Genomic DNA, 15,967 nt, shown 5'->3' with positions numbered 1-15,967 from the left:
CTCCATCTCCTTTTACGGGTATTTGAGTTTGACCCTGTTAGAAATGACACAGAAATGGCTGAAAAGAACCATTATCCTTCTATCTTACCCTCAGTAGAGCAGTCAAGAAATAGCCACGGTGTGGCATCTTCATCTGCAAAGTTCATATGTCAGCGGCTGTTGGTGGGAAGGTTCAATGAGACAGAAAAGCTATGAGGATCGGGCTACTGCTCTGTAATGCTGACAAATTAGCTGACCGCAGCTCTCTATCTCAAAAAAAAATCACCATCAACAAAAAAACCCACTTCTACCAATTGAAGTTGGTCATGTTAACCCAGGATGACCTTGAATGAAACCGATCTCCCTGTTTATAAGGCACAAAGATTCCAGTGCACTCATCAATCAGGAAGTCAACAGTATCATAGGTTTCCCATACTAATTTGAATTTCACAGAGTAAGGAAATCAAGGCCTTATTATTAACTATTGGTATTATTGTTATGTAATATACCTTGGATGTCTCTTTCAAAACAGATGGGTTTTCTTCTTAAATGTTTATCACAGTTGTAGCCGATAATTAATTCTGTGATTTTATATTTAATGTTGGACACCTCTACTGGGCTATTAAATACTATGAAATCAAGAACCAGGCTCATCCCTCTGACCCTTATAGCCCTGTCGCTAATCAGGGCTCAGTAAATAGAGGAGCCTGTTTGCTCTATAGCTGTTTCTAACCGCTTTGCTAGCATGATTATTGAAATATGCGGTCACTCTTACCGTAGAGACGGATGAGTGCATGAGTCAGTGCTTAGAAACGGCAGTGGTCTTGGAGTCAGGAGAAATGGCTTCAAGTCCTAGCTGTGCCCTCTCTCAGTTATGACTTGGACAAGTGACTTTAGCTTCCAGGCTTCCTCACAGTGAGTGGGAAACAAAGACACCTGTCAGCTATGACAGCCACCACACACACCTTCTAAATCAGGCATTCCTTTTCTTCTCTACAAAGCACACCCCTGCCCAGCACAGCTTCCTGCAATGTTGAAAATGTTTGAGCACCAATGCTGTCCCATGTGGTAACCTGAAGTCAGACATGAATACCGAACCTCTGAGATGGAATAAGTGAGGAACCGATCTTTACAATGTATACAGTTGTAATCAGCAAACTTAAGAACATGTTGATAAAGCTGGGCATGGGGATACACGCCTTTAAACCCAGCACTGAGAAGGCAGAGACAGGGAGATTGCTGTGACTTGGAGGTCGGCCAACCCAAGGCAATGTATCGAAAGTTCTAGGACAGCCAGTACTACTTAGAAAGACCCTGTCTCAAAGAAAAAAATAAAAAGAACTTTTTGCTATTGCTAGTGGCTACTATCTTGGTCTAAGGAGTGCATTAACTGGAAAATCAAGTAAACATCAAGTTTTAATGGAATTCTCAATAACTGTTGTCGCAACTTGGCATCTAGTTTTTTTTTGTTTGTTTGTTTGTTTTGTTTTTGTTTTTTCAAGACCCACAGAGTTTCTCTGTGTAACAGCCCTGGCTGTCCTGGAACTCACTCTGTAGACCAGGCTGGCCTGGAACTCATTGAGATCCTTCTGCCTCTGCCTCCTGAGCACTGGGACTAAAGGCATGCACCACCACAGCATCTAGCTTAATGAACGCATGCATCCCCGTGCCTTCTATGGACATACAGAGGGTGTGGTATATAGGCTCTCCATGTCCCTTTGTGGGTGTCTGAGTTCAACCCTGTTAGGAATGACAGAGAAATGGCCGAAAGGGAGCCTAATTCAACCCTCTTCCGTGCAGTCAAGTCCTTTATACACTGCAGACTCTTCACCAGCACAGCTCCCACGTCAGCGGGCGTGTGCTGACCGTTTCATTTAGTAAAGCATTACCATCTTTATGCTTGCTGAACTCTTTTTAAATGTAGGCAATTCCTCAGGATGGCACACATATGATGTAACACTCCTTTTCTCCTCCTCCTCCCTCTTTCCAGACAGGGTCTCGATGTGTAGATCAGGCTGCCCGAAATCACCATCCTTCTGCCTCAGCTTCCCACTTGCTGGCATCACGGGTGGGTACCATCCCACCCAGTTTTGCCCTTTCTCCCCGGGATCCCCACCCAACATACACGAGAATGATAATCGCATGACAGGCTACACCAAAATTGTGAGGCCACCAGCTCATTTTCTTACTTATGAAATAAATAACTCATGGCTACTTGGACTTTATCCTAGCTGCTGAACAATATTTTAGGCAGTTTTAAATGTCAACCTGTTTTAATTTTGGATTTCAATTTAAATTTTGGATTTCTATTTTAAAAGAGAAAAGTAGGTTTTATTCCTATTACAGGCTGTTTCCATTGAGATTAAACAGAGATTATAGGCTGTTCCATTGATCTTTAAGCAACCATTTTTTTTTACCTCAAGGACCAAGAACGCAGGGTGACACTTTTGTATTGAATTCTAGAAACATTAAGTGGAAGAATTATTTTTGTCAATTCACCTGGCAAAGTGGCATCATTAAGAACTAAGACCATTATTCTCTGTAGCTGCTCTTTTAACAGAGTCACGAGTCATTTATTTCATTCACTCATTCATTCATTCATTCATTCATTCATCCTGCACACAATAGCAGATAGCACCATGAGCTGACTCTTAAGGCATTTTGTATGCACATTCACACCAGAGCTCACAAAAGAAGAAGAAGGAGAAGGAGAAGAAGAAGAAGGAGAAGAAGGAGAAGGAGAAGGAGAAGGAGAAGGAGAAGAAGAAGAAGAAGAAGAAGAAGAAGAAGAAGAAGAAGAAGAAGAAGAAGAAGAAGAAGAAGAAGAAGAAGAAGAAGAAGAATTATATGGATCCTGGTTGCAAAACACCCAGTGCTTGAAACTTCTAAAAGCTTAAAAAAGATCAAATGTGTGCTTTTAGTGTGTTTGAATTAGTAACAAAACCAAGTTTCTCTGATGACAAGGCAAGTCCTCTTTTCACCGCAGTGCTTTGAGATTGGGACCACTGTTTTCCTAGTCCTAGGGGCTTGTAGAGTTTGGCTAAAGGCCAGTAGCACTAGAGTAACTGTTCCTTGTACTTCAGAGTCGTGTGTGTGTGTGTGTGTGTGTGTGTGTGTGTGTGTGTGTGTGTGTGTGTGTGGCGTATGTGGCGTGTGTGCATGTATGTGTGTTTGTATGATGTTTATGTTGGGGGTTGTGTACCTGTGTGGGCATTTGGAGGTCAGAGGAAGACATCTGGTGACTTTTTGTCACTCTTCACCTTATTTTTTGAGACAAGATCTCTCACTGGGCACCATCTTTACTGGCCAAGGATCTCACAGGCTCCATCTATCTCCACTCTCCTATGCTGGGCACAAGCACTTCCAGCCACGCTCAGCCTTTACATGACTGACAGGATTCGAACTCTGTCCTCTACCTTCCCAGCTCATGCACTTTGTTCCTTATGGATGCCCAGACTGACTGGCCTTTAAGAATTCATTTCAAGTCATTGTCACTCCAACTAGAAAAATAAGCTCTGTTCTAGGACAAACACAAACTGTGGCCTTCTGATGGACAAATCTAATCTCTTAACAGTCTCCTTGGAAGCCACTGTGCCTGGTTGCCAGGTCCTTGCTGATGGAAAGCCAGGAAATGTTCCCAAGTAGCTCACCAACAGTTAATTATGAACTCCAGTGGAGAGTGGTTCATGAGATTATATGCAGTTACAACATGATTAACTCTCTGTTCATCAATCCCTTTTCCTTTTGATCAGAACTGTTCCTGCAAATATGGTATAAATTTCCTGGGAGCAGCTCTCAGTGCCACCTTATTATGCAGCACAGCTCTCAGAGATAGGCGGTACCAAGGCTAACCTTAATTTAATTTTAGGAGAAGTTAACACTGTGGCTTGCTACCAGCTACACTCCACATCTGATGTTATCCACCATTCTGAGTCAGGCTGGAAATACCTGCGTGCATTGTGATACCAAAGAATAACCGTGAATCTGGAATAAAAAGTGCAGAGTCTTAGAATTTCCCTGACACCGTGGCGTCTGTACTAGTAACAAAGGCAACTGGATTCCATAGCACAGCTTATGTGCGGTTATCAGTGCTTGTATACCCTCAGAATCTACTGCTAAGAGCATCACTCTAAGCTGCCAGCATCTTTCAATTCCCAGAACCAAGAAGCTGGCCTTTCAGGAGAGAACTCTGTGTTCAGAGAAGTCCCTCTCTATTAGAGGAAATAAATAAGTTGATACCTTTTTAATCTGAGCAGATGCGTGGTGTCTCCTATGGGGATCCTCACAAGGATGTTTATACTGGAATGTTTTTCTGTGAAAGAGAAGAAAGAGCTTGGCATCCTCCTGGATCAAAACCTCGAGCTTTTCATTAACTTGTGATGAATATATATGTATCAAATCCACATCCACTTGCAGAGTTTGAAATGACTCTTGGTTTATTGGGCTAGGCAGGGCCCGTGAGTCTCATCGGTCCTTAACAGAGGCTCAACAGCTCCATAATTGAAGGAATTCTTCCAGGACCATGGATATTAGCTAGCTCTGCTATTACTTAGGATCCACCCTAGGAAAATGAAGTACAGACAATTCTCTTGGGAATTATGTTCTGAGTTTTGCCTGGAGAAGACACCCCATCCCTACTCCTCCCCCACCCCCTTCCCAGCATCCATTACATTGAATGAAAACCTATAAGCCTCAGAAAGCCTCATGCTGAGGTTTTTTGGTTCTTTTTTTTTTTTTTGGAGGGAGGGAGTGTTGTTTTGTTTTATTTTTTTGCAAGAACAAAGTAGTGGAAATGAAAACCTCTTATAAACTAAGTAGCTCCTGCCCCTCATCTTGGCATTTTCTTTTAGTTTGTTGGTCATGCTCAATGTGGGATCATTTCTCTGGCCCATTTTGTTCTCGTCGCGGATGCTTTCGGGGATTCTGAAATCCTCTGATATTAACAAGCCCTTCTCTAAGTAACAAGAGATGAAATATACATACATTTCTGTGAGTGAACGGTCATGTGGAAGTGTAGGCATGCTCACAAGTGGGATCTGAGTGCCTCAGAACCCTAAGGTGCATGCTCCTTGAGTTACAGCCGCTAATGTGTTCTTTCACAATTGGTAGGAAATGTTACAAAATAGGCCTTTTGCTTAACTAGAAAAATAAACAGTCCAGCAAGGAAAAAAAGATGTAAAAAAATGGAGAATTTGTTATGCTATTTTTAAGACTTATTATAGGGTAGCAATAAATAATTCAGCCTTGTGCCTGAGCAAGGCCTGATCAATGGAGTATTATAAAAGCACAGAATAACAATACATGAATGGCTTCTGCTGAGTTGAGGAGAGCAGTCATGGGCTTGTGCGTGCGTGTGTGCATTCATGCATATATGTGTGTGACTTATATATGTATATTTGTGATATATTTTATAACAATGTAGGCTTTCTGAGTAGAGTACAATTATGAACCTTAGAATCTGGATTTGAATTCTATGTCTTACTTCCTGGCTGTGTGCTTCTGAGAGATGTAAAAATCTTACTGAATAGTAATTGACTAAAATCTAATAGGGGTGATGACATGTTATCCTTAAGGAATGAGAATTTGCAAGATAATAACATCTTACATGTAACAGCCAAGGTCTCTAGTTATAAGTCTCAGAGCAAACTAGCAAACAGCACTCTAGCAAACTAGCACTCTAGCAAACAGGAGCAGAAGAAGTCTTCAAGGCACTTGGTGGCTTCCAGAGTTCCTGAGAAGAGTGGAGAGAGAGCACAGATGAGGGAAAGAGACACAGGATCCCACGCTGCTAAAGAACACCTGTGTATGAGCGCCCAACCTCTACCCGGAACCCCAGATGCCACAGGCAGGGTGCCTTTCTTTCCCCCGGCAGGTAGACACTGCCACCATCACTTGGCACGCTCTTCACAGCGTGGAACAACAGATTCAGTAGGTAAATCCGGGGATTCAGCAAGCAGTTGCTTCTAAGTGCAGAAGAGTCTGTGAAAACAAACTGTTGGCATTTGGAGTGTTACAGTGAAAAACTCATCTACCCAGCAAGATTCAGTAGATGGAGAACTGACCGAGTAAAACAAGGAATTTCTGATTCTGGGTCACCTAAGAAATGTACAAGTCCATTACATAATATTTCAAAATATCTGACACATGACAGGCACTCAGGAAATGGTGATCATGAATATTTTCAAGAATTCATGGGAGAAAGGAATAATCCATTATTCAGCAAACGGTGCAGGGATCATTCGTTATTTAGAAGAAAAAATATTCCACAATTCACCAAAGCAAGTTCCAGGCAGATGGAAGATTTAATAGAGATTTTTGACTGGGCCTGGTGGGGCAGGCCTGGAACCCTAGCTTCATAGAAGCCTGAAGCAAGAAAGTGGGAAGTTCAGGACCTGCCAAGTCTGTAGAAAGAGTTCAAGGCCAGTCTGGGCAACATAGTGGGACCCTGCCTTGAGATAAATAAAAAAGAGGGCTGGAGATACAGTACAATGGTGGAGTGCCTGCTCAGAGTACTCAAACGCCTTGCTCAATTCCCAATCAGTAATTATTTAATTTAAGGATTACATTAGAATATAAACCTGTGATATTAATAACCCACCCTGTTGTGTCCATCAGTCCATCTTCCTGGTATAGTCTGCAAGGTTGCTATGCTGACACTCAGTAAGCTTTCTAATGGCATCTCCTATTTTAGAATCCAAGGGGAAAGCCTAGCATCCTAGCACTTAGAGCCCTGTTCACATGCCCTGCTCTTAATTTTGCATCTGTCTCCTGATTAAAATGCTCTCCCTTTACTTTCTGAAAAAGAATACCAAATAGCCCTGTATGCCAGGCTTCTGAAAGTCCATCCTAAGACCCTCGACAGCATCACGGGCAATGCTGAGTGGCTGGCTGACTTGAATTCTACAACACCACCAAATTCTCCCTTCCCTCCCTCCCTCCCTCCCTCCCTTCCTCTCTCCCTTCCTTCCCCCCTCTCTCTCCATCTCTCTCTCTCTGTCTCTCTCTCCCTCTCTTTCTCTCTCTCTCTGCCCTGTTGAGCACTGACTTACTAACTTGGGTAAGGTCACCTGCCTGATCCTGAATTCCCTTTTCTCTTTAGCAGCAGTTTCCAACCTTCCTAAAGCTGAGACCCTCATGTCGTGGTGGCCACCCGCAACATAAAATTATTTTTGTTGCTACTCCATACCTGCAATTTTGCTACTTTTTATGAATCATGACATAAATATCTGATATGTAGGATATGTGATATGTGATCCCATAAGGGGTCTTGACCCACAGGTTGAGAAGCTATGCTTTAAAGAAATAAGAACATTTACCTAACTTGCTTTCTCTGAATTTCCCATTGCATCAAATACTGATTGCTTCAGGCTTGACTAAATAGTTCAGAGGTGACACAAATGACCAGTTTACCGGAAGACCCCAACTTTTGTTTCCTGCATACACACACCTCTGTTGTTTCTGGCTCCCACCTGCCACTCTGAGCTGCGGTCTCAGGGGTCAGGCAAGTGAGGCTGGTTGGAACAGTTTGTATTCCATCTGTGTTTCTCGCTGGTCTTGTGCCTCCTCTCTACTACTTTCCTCTGCTGTTAGACTAGATGTGGGATCTGAAATCATGGTGTCCCCGTGGCCCGGTACTTCTTGCTTTTCTAGTAGCTGTCTAGAAGATCTTGCTTACTTACGTTGAGTAGTTTGAGACCCTTGCGTGCAAACAGCTATAAGAACACACAGTCAGCCTTCCACAGATGCAGGGCCTGTATCTATGGGTTCAAGCAGAGGCAGAAAGCAAAATATTTAAGGAAAGAAACTTCTAGCTATACTAAATATGTACAAAGGTTTTTCTTATTATTATGCACTAACACTACAGCTATCCACAGGACCACGATTTATATAATAAGTACATTACATTAGGCATTATAAGTAAAGGAGGGGTTATTTGAATGATATGAGAGGATATGCATAGACTATATGTAAATGCTATGCCATTTTATTTAAGGGAACAATCACATGGTTTCTGGAACGAAGCCTTATGGAGACAGAGAGACAATGCTATACTATCATTGTTTCTGTTGCCAAAAAGGGGGGAAATCTTTCTTATATGTGTAATGCTTTCATTTCTCAAATATTGAAAAGGAAAAAAGACCAGTTAGCTCTGATCCATCCCTAAATAACGCATGAATAAGGATTCTCGGTCTCTGAAGTTTCTGCTCAGCTCCCGATCAGAAGAAAGACCATTTGTCTGATTTGTCTCTGAGAATGAAAGGGACCAGAAGTCAGTTCCTTTTAGTGAAAACTCTCTTTAATATTTTAGTTGCTAATGTAAAGTTAAACTCTAAATTAGGAACATTCTCACAAGAAAGGTTAGGAAGTTATTCACACCGATCCATTAGTGAGTCTGGTTTTTTGATTGGACTTTTAAATAACTTCTGATAATTAGAGCATCTTGGCTTTTGGATTTCAAATAAGATAAAAGAATTCATTTTCTTTTTTATTTAGAATTAGACCAGTCAAAAATCCTCCTGATGAGACAAATACTTTTGGGAGTTCCTTAATTCTCCCAAGAAAAAGACATGCTGACCAGATACATCCATTGCCAATTTTTAAATCATCAAAGCGGTAAAGTATATTTGTGATTAGGTCAAAGGTCAGAAAGTTTTTTTTAATAAACTGGAAATGTTGAAAAGAGATCTGTCATGCTCTCTCAACGCTACCATTGTTAAAGCTAGAAATGGGGCTGGGACGCGCTTGAGTACAGAGGGTGTGTCTAGCGTGTGTCAGGCCCAGAAGGAAAGAAGGCATGGAGGGAGGAAGAGAAGGAGGGAAAGGGAGAGAAGAGGAAAGGCAGAGACAGGAAAGGAAGAGGGGAAGAAGGCATGGAGGGAGGAAGAGAAGGAGGGAAAGGGAGAGAGGTAGGAAGGAAGGGAAGGAACAAGTGACTGAATACAAAAACACAATTTATGTAACATGGAATATTCTCTTGATTTTTTAAAATCAGTGTATACATTCCAGAACTCATAAGCTACATCAAAACAGGTGGCCAACCAAATCTCACCAGTGGCCACGGGTTGCTGATTCTACTTCAGGTAAATTAGAGTTGGGTTTCAATCCAAATGCCTTCAGTTTAATCCATTCACTCATCAAAAAGACTGATGCCCTGGAGGCTGAGAAAGTAGGATCCAGAGTTCAAGGCTAGCTTTCTCTACAGAGTGAGACTGAGGACCGTGGAAGCTACGCACCATGATCATGCTCAGAAAACAAAACAACAGCAAAAGTAATAAAAGAGAAGAAGAGGGGAAGGGGCGAGAGGAGAAAGAGAAGATAAAGCTGTGTGTGTCCCGAGGCTGAACCCTGCCAAGACACATGTGTGCAGGGGGCCCTGGTTTGTAGATAAACGAGAAGGGTCTTCTGTGGGATGTGGAAGACACAGAGAGGAGTTGAGAGGACAAAAGAGGACAAGAGTGGACACGTGTCCTAATTTGTACTATATTCCATTTTGTACCTTTTGACTTTTGCGTCACTTAAATTGACCTATTTTTTAAGTAATTTAATTTTTTTTTAATGCTGGAAGGAATGACTAGAAGAAGCTAAAGCCAGAAATTAGTCTCCTCTATATCAGAAAAACACACTTGAGAGCTTTGAAGTCGCTCAGTGGGACAGCTTGAGACCCGCATGCACGAGGCCCAGAATTTGATTCCTCGGTATCACAAAAATAAATAAATAAGAAAGAGGCCTGCACTGCCAGACCTGGATATGTCCCATAAGATAGCCTCTAGATGATGAAAGGCATATGTACTAAGAACACAGTAATAGCCTGGATGAGAAAGACAAATGTGGCCATAAATGTGGATGACACAAAACAAGGAATCTTTTTAAATGCAGAAGAGATTGTTCATTCAGATGATTATCTTAAATCTACTCATGACCCAAAGACTTTTAGAAAGGAGAAAATACACCCATCGATGTGAAAAAGCAAACATTGTCACTAATTAGCATATGGAAATCTGAGAAACACCAGATCAGTGGGCAGGGCACTGTCCCTGGCCCATGAGGAATCAGGGTCACCCGGATCAAGAACGGAAAGGAAGGCCTTGCCTGTGCCCCCACTGCCCTTTCCACCCTGCTCTTCGCAGGATGAATGAGCCTTCACCCTGCAGGTAGTCTCCACAGTCTACATGCCTAAGCGTCATCTACCCCACCTCCGCTCCATGCAAAGACCACCCCCTCAGCCACCTCACAACAAGGATGTACACACATCACACAAAGTTTGGGGCAGAGAATTCTGGATGCTCAAAGCCCAAGAATCTGGATCTCGGTCTAGAAGCAGAGACACTAGGCTCCACTTGGACAATTTCCTAAACAAGAAGACTCTGGGGATAGTAGTGCTGTTTGCTATAAAGGGACAGCTGAAGCAAGAGACCAAAGACTATGCTGCATGTGCAGTACATTTCTGCTTTCCGTGAAGAATAAGTTAATTTAATTAAATGTGTAAATGGCAGAAGGAAAGTGTTGGCTTTACATTGCTGTGACAATGTAATGGAAAACAAAAGAAAGCTTATTTTGCTCAAGTGTCAGAGATTTCAGCCAATGATTACTTGTCTCCATTGCTTTGAGCTTGCAGTTGTGATGTAGGAGACGTATCATTACCTCATGGCTGCCAAGAAACAAAGAGAAAGAAAGAAGAGGGCTGACAACCCGGTATCTCCTTCAGAGATACACCTCCCGTTGACTCAACGTCCTCCTGTTAGGCCCCACCTTCTAAAAGTTACATGACTTGCCAGTACCCCAACCCTGGGGACCAAACCTTCAGAACATGAATCTTTGGGGAACATTAAAGATACAAATAATGGCCGGGCGTTGGTGGTGCATGCCTTTAATCCCAGCACTCGGGAGGCAGAGGCAGGCAGATCTCTGTGAGTTGGAGACCAGCCTGGACTACCAAGCGAGTTCCAGGACAGCCTCCAAAGCCACAGAGAAACCCTGTCTCGAAAAACCAAAAAAGAAAAAAGAAAAAAAAACAACAACAACAAAAAAAAAAGATACAAATAATAGCAGAGGAGAAGGAAGGATATTTCTCTAACCATCCTAACAAAATCCTCTGGTTGAGGATGACACAAAAATAAAAATATCTTTTAAAACCTCATATGGGCTCTACTGTGCTGTTGCTGTTCAGTATTTTAGCTTAAAACATTTAGGTTACCATTTTGAAGGTACCAGACCCTCACCCAGTCCCCTGCTTTGGCAGCTATGACAGGCTGCAGAAAAGACAGGTAGGCCTCTGACTCAGCACAAGTGTCTGACCTTGCTGGGCCTGCCCTAGTCACTAGGAGGTGGCAAGGAACCAATCAGAAATTAGCTGGCAGAACTCTGGATGTGCATTACAGTAAAAGTGGTGTAACAGTGACTTGCAGAGCATAGCAACCGCCCTGGGAGGGCCTATGGGCCATAACAACCAGTTGACCAATCAACACAGGACAGGTCGCCCGAGCCCAAAAGTGCACCAATCCTGAGACTGTTGAGTACACTAGATGCTCCCCTTATGCTGCCCAATAAGTTCCCTGCCTCGCAGTCTCTTGGGGTCCTTCTCAGGGACAAAGGGCCTGAGTTAATGGGGTTAACTCACTAAACAATAACCCTTTGCATCTGAATGGGTCTCTTGGTGATTTGGGGGGGTTCATAATTTGGGCACAACAATTTATAGTCATGAAGGTGTTTTGTTTTGTATTGTTTTTAACCAGAAATCTTTCATTAAAAGCAATGATTGACCCTTTGACTTCAGGTGCTGTAAGAGCCCTCCTGAGTACTCAGTTTAAAGTCACAATGTGACCTGCCCTGTGTCATAAAGAGAAATACAGCAGACCTCCATGTTGTCACTCATTTCCAGGGCCAGTCTCATCTTAGAACTAGGGACATGGGGATATTGAAACACAGGCTGTTCATTGTTTGATGGGGGTGGGGTATGGTGTGTCAGGGTGGAGCCAGGCAGATTAGCATGAGTCTGCAGAAATTTTTTTCCTGTTTTTTTCTTTTTTCCTTTTTTAAATTATTTTTTATTTAGGTTAGAAACAATCTTGTTTCACATGTCAATCCCAGTTCCCTCTCCCTCCCCTCCTCCCCCACCCTCCCCACCAGGTCCCCCAGTCCCCGACTCAATCTCCACTCAGATCCCCAAGGAGGGTGAGGCACTCCATGGTGGATCTCCAGTAACTGTCATTCTATCCAGGGCAGGACCTAGGTCCTCCCCCAAGGGTCTCGGCTGATAGAGCCTCCCATATTGTAGCATGTGCACTCAAAGTCTATTTGTACGTCAGGGATAAATATTACCCAAGGCCCCATAGATTACCTAGGCCTCCTCACTGACACCCACATTCAGGGGGTCTGGGTCAGCCCCATGCTTTCCACACAGCCATCAATCTGGAGTCCAAGAGCTCCCCCTTGCTCAGGTCAACTGTTTCTGTGGGTTTAACCAGCCCAGTCTTAACTCCTTTGCCCATCAGTTCTCTCTTTCTGACACTGGATTCCAGGAGTTCAGTTCAGTATTTGTCTGTGGGTGTCTGCCTCTGCTTTCATCAGTCACTGGATGAAGGTTCTGTTTCCTAGACTCTCAGGCAGTGGGATTGTATGCTGACACTCTCCTGATTCATGTCTAAAATCCATAAATGAGTGAGTACATACCATGTTTCTCTTTTTGTGACTGGGTTACCTCACTCAGTATGGTTTCTTCTAGTGCCACCCATTTGCCTGCAAATTTCAAGATTCCATTGTTTTTTCCACTGAATAGTACTCCATTGTCTAAATGTACCACATTTTCTCTATCCACTCTTCAGTTGAGGGGCATGTAGGTTGCTTCCAGGTTCTGGCTATTACAAATAATGCTGTTATGAACGTAGTGGAACAGTCGTCCTTATTGTATGAATGTGCGTCTTTTGGGTATATGCCTAAGAGTGGAGTTGCTGGGTCTTGTGGTAGACTGATTCCCATTTTCCTGAGGAATCTCCATACTGATTTCCAAAGTGGCTGTACAAGTCGGCACGCCCACCAAGAGTGTAGGAGAGTTCCCCTCTCCCCACATCCTCTCTGGCATAAACTGTTGTTGGAGTTTTTTATTTTAGCCATTCTGACAGGAGTGAGATGGTATCTCAGAGTTGTTTTGGTTTGCATTTCCCTGATGGCTAAGGATGTTGAGCACTTTCTCAAGTGTCTCTCAGCCATTTTAGACTCCTCTATTGAGAATTCTCTATTTAGTTCTGTACCCCATTTTTTGATTGGATCCTTTGGTGTTTTGGAGACTTGCTTCTTGGGTTCTCTGTAAATTTTAGAGATCAGTCCTCTGTCAGATGTGGGGTTAGTGAATATCTTTTCCCAATCTGTGTCTTGCTGACTGTGTCCTTTGCCTTACAGAAGCTTCTCAGTTTCAGAAGGTCCCATTTATTAATTGTTGATCTCACTGTCTGTGCTAGTGGTGTTATGTTCAGGAAGCGGTCTCCTGTACCAATTTGTTCAAGGGTGCCTCCCACTTTCTCTTCTAAGAGGTTCAGTGTGGCTGGATTTATGTTGAGGTCTTTGATCCATTTGGACTTGTTTTGTGCATGGCAATAGACATGGATCTATCCACATTCTTCTACATGCCAGCATCCAGTTATGCCAGCACCATTTGTTGAGGATGCTTTCTCTTTTCCATTGTATATTTTTAGCTTCTTGGTCAAAAATCAGATGTTCATACATGTATAGGTTAATATTAGGGTGTTCAATTCGATTCCATTGGTATACTTGTCTGCAGAAACTTTAAGTTTGTCTGTGATGTTGTTTTGGTCCTTGGACAACAAAACGAGGCAATGTGCTTGGGCATGTCTAGAAGAGTCCTGGCCTCTGTGAAGGAAAGAACTGTGCTTTAAATCTGAAGCCTGCTGAAGATCTGTAACAGTCAGTGTTTCTAGCAGTTTAGAACAGGGTTGACCAACTATTGCTCAAGAGCTGAACCCAAGCAAAGCCCAGGTTGAGATGGAAGGAGAGAGTAGAGAGGAGGGTAAAGGGGGGGGAGGCAACCAACCACACACGGGCCCAGCAAACCTGGAACATTTACTATGCGATCCTTTACAAGTTTGTCAACGCCTCATTTTACAACAACCACGAGAGTAAATCATATCGTCTAAGTTCAGGTCCTAGAGAAAATCAGGTGACACAGTGAGGAAGTGCCCACTGTCTTTCTTCACAATAATGCTGCACAACAAACCATTCCCATTCTCTGTGTCTTAAAGTGACGCCACCCTAGTCTCCATGTCTGTGGGTGAGCTAGGCTCTGCTGGGGTGGTAACTCTGACCTTGGCTGATTTCTCGTTCTCTGCGGGCTGACACAGTCAGTGAAGACAGACTGAGCTATCCTGCTCTACACTGTAGGTCTTCACCCCCCCAGCACCTTCCTTGACTCAATGGGCTAGCCTTGAGACACGTTCTTCCCTTGACAGCAATTGAGGCCAAAAGAGTGGAAATGTGTAACAGATCTTAGCAGTAGACTCAGAACCCACTCCCTGCCACTTCTCCTGAATGCCACTGATTGAAGCAAGTCATATGGTACAGCCCAAAGTGAAACGTATCCACAGGAGGAAGGTTGGTGCTTCCTGACCATTCAACAATCATGTGACTTAGGGAGGGTAGAGAATCATGCTCAATAATGCAAACAGAAACAGAGTCAATCCTTCCACAAGTCCAGTCAATCAAAGATCTGGGGATTTCTCAGCAAAGGAGACTGACTCCAGCCCTGCCATGGAGCTCGGTTCTAATGGGATGTGGAAGAATTTAATATTCAGCATGACCCCTCCTGCCCATTCTGCTTTGCTTCACTAGGGGATGGGTGGCTAGCACATTGGTTCCCGGAAGATGAGGCCATCAGCCACGACCAGCTTTATGCCCCTTTGTTCAGAACTGAGCCCTAGGTAAGGCATGTGCTCCATGTCAAGTGAATGGGTGAGTGCTCGAGGCATTTCTGCCTTCCCTTTCTGGGAACCACTGGGTTGCTGTCATTTCATCTGCAGATGGGAAGGAGGGAAGTGACAGACATTCAGATCTCCTGGTTACCAGACGATGCAAAGCTGGGATGCGGAGCAAATGACGAGCGACAGTGGAACTGGGCTTCTGAGAGCATGAATCACTGGGGCGAGAGTGCACAGATGGCACATGCCTCCAAGGGTGTAGAAGTGGGTCAGCCGCTCGAATCGCCATGCAGCCCGAGAGAGACGCGGGAAGCAGAGGCCCTGCAGCAGGCTAGGTAGAGAAGGCTCCAGGTGGACTGGTAGATGCCCCCACCCTGTCAGGGCAGTTCCCAGGTGGAGTGGATTGGTAGATGCCCCCACCCTGTCAGGGCAGTCCCCAGGTGGATTGGTAGATGCCCCCACCCTGTCAGGGCAGTCCCCAGGTGCTTTGACCCATGCCGGGACAGCAAACCAAACTCAAGAGGGAATGCCACGCACAATGCAGGCCCAACCTTCCCTCCCTGGCTAGAACAAAGGTAGCGCTGCGCAGCAGAGGACTGGCCAATAATGGGGCACAGTCCCATGGCCTACCTGGCACCTCCAAGGTCCACCATGTTGGGTTGCACTGAGTGGCAACAGCTGTTCTGTTCAGTTAAAGCTGTTCATTCCAGCCCCAGCTCAGTGTCTTCATCTGTGAAATGGGTCTTAAAATTCTAAGCCAACCTAGGTGAGATGGCTCAGCAGTTAAGGACAATTGCACCCAAGCCTAATGGCCTGCGTTTGCTTCCTGGGACCCACATGGTGGAAAGAGCACTGCTTGCTACAAGTTGTCCCATTGATCTCCACCATGCACCAGCAGTCTCTCTCTCTCTCTCTCTCTCTCTCTCTCTCTCTCTCTCTCTCTCTCTCTCTCTCTCTCTCTCTCTCTCTCTCTCTGTCTGTCTGTCTCTCTCTCTCTCTCCTCTCTCTCTCTGTCTGTCTCTCTCTCTCTGTGTCTCTCTATCTCTCTCTGTGTGTGTCTCTCT

The 15,967-nt window shown here is 44.1% G+C and overlaps 1 long non-coding RNA gene across 2 annotated transcripts in view; it reads right to left on the bottom strand.

Annotated features, from left to right (window-relative positions):
• Positions 1-13,630: 13,630 nt before the first annotated feature.
• The window catches only part of LOC121142452, a 30,193-nt gene continuing 27,856 nt past the window's right edge, over positions 13,631-15,967 (bottom strand). For both annotated transcript variants that reach the window (XR_005879492.1, XR_005879493.1), the window contains one exon: positions 13,631-13,842. This is a non-coding gene — a long non-coding RNA (uncharacterized LOC121142452). The remainder of the gene's footprint in view (positions 13,843-15,967) is intronic.

Source organism: Mesocricetus auratus, unplaced genomic scaffold (assembly GCF_017639785.1).
Source record: "Mesocricetus auratus isolate SY011 unplaced genomic scaffold, BCM_Maur_2.0 Super-Scaffold_100009, whole genome shotgun sequence".
In the NCBI taxonomy this organism is placed as follows: domain Eukaryota; kingdom Metazoa; phylum Chordata; class Mammalia; order Rodentia; family Cricetidae; genus Mesocricetus; species Mesocricetus auratus.
Note: the sequence above shows the minus strand (reverse complement) of the source record. Positions and strands in the feature narration are given on the sequence as shown.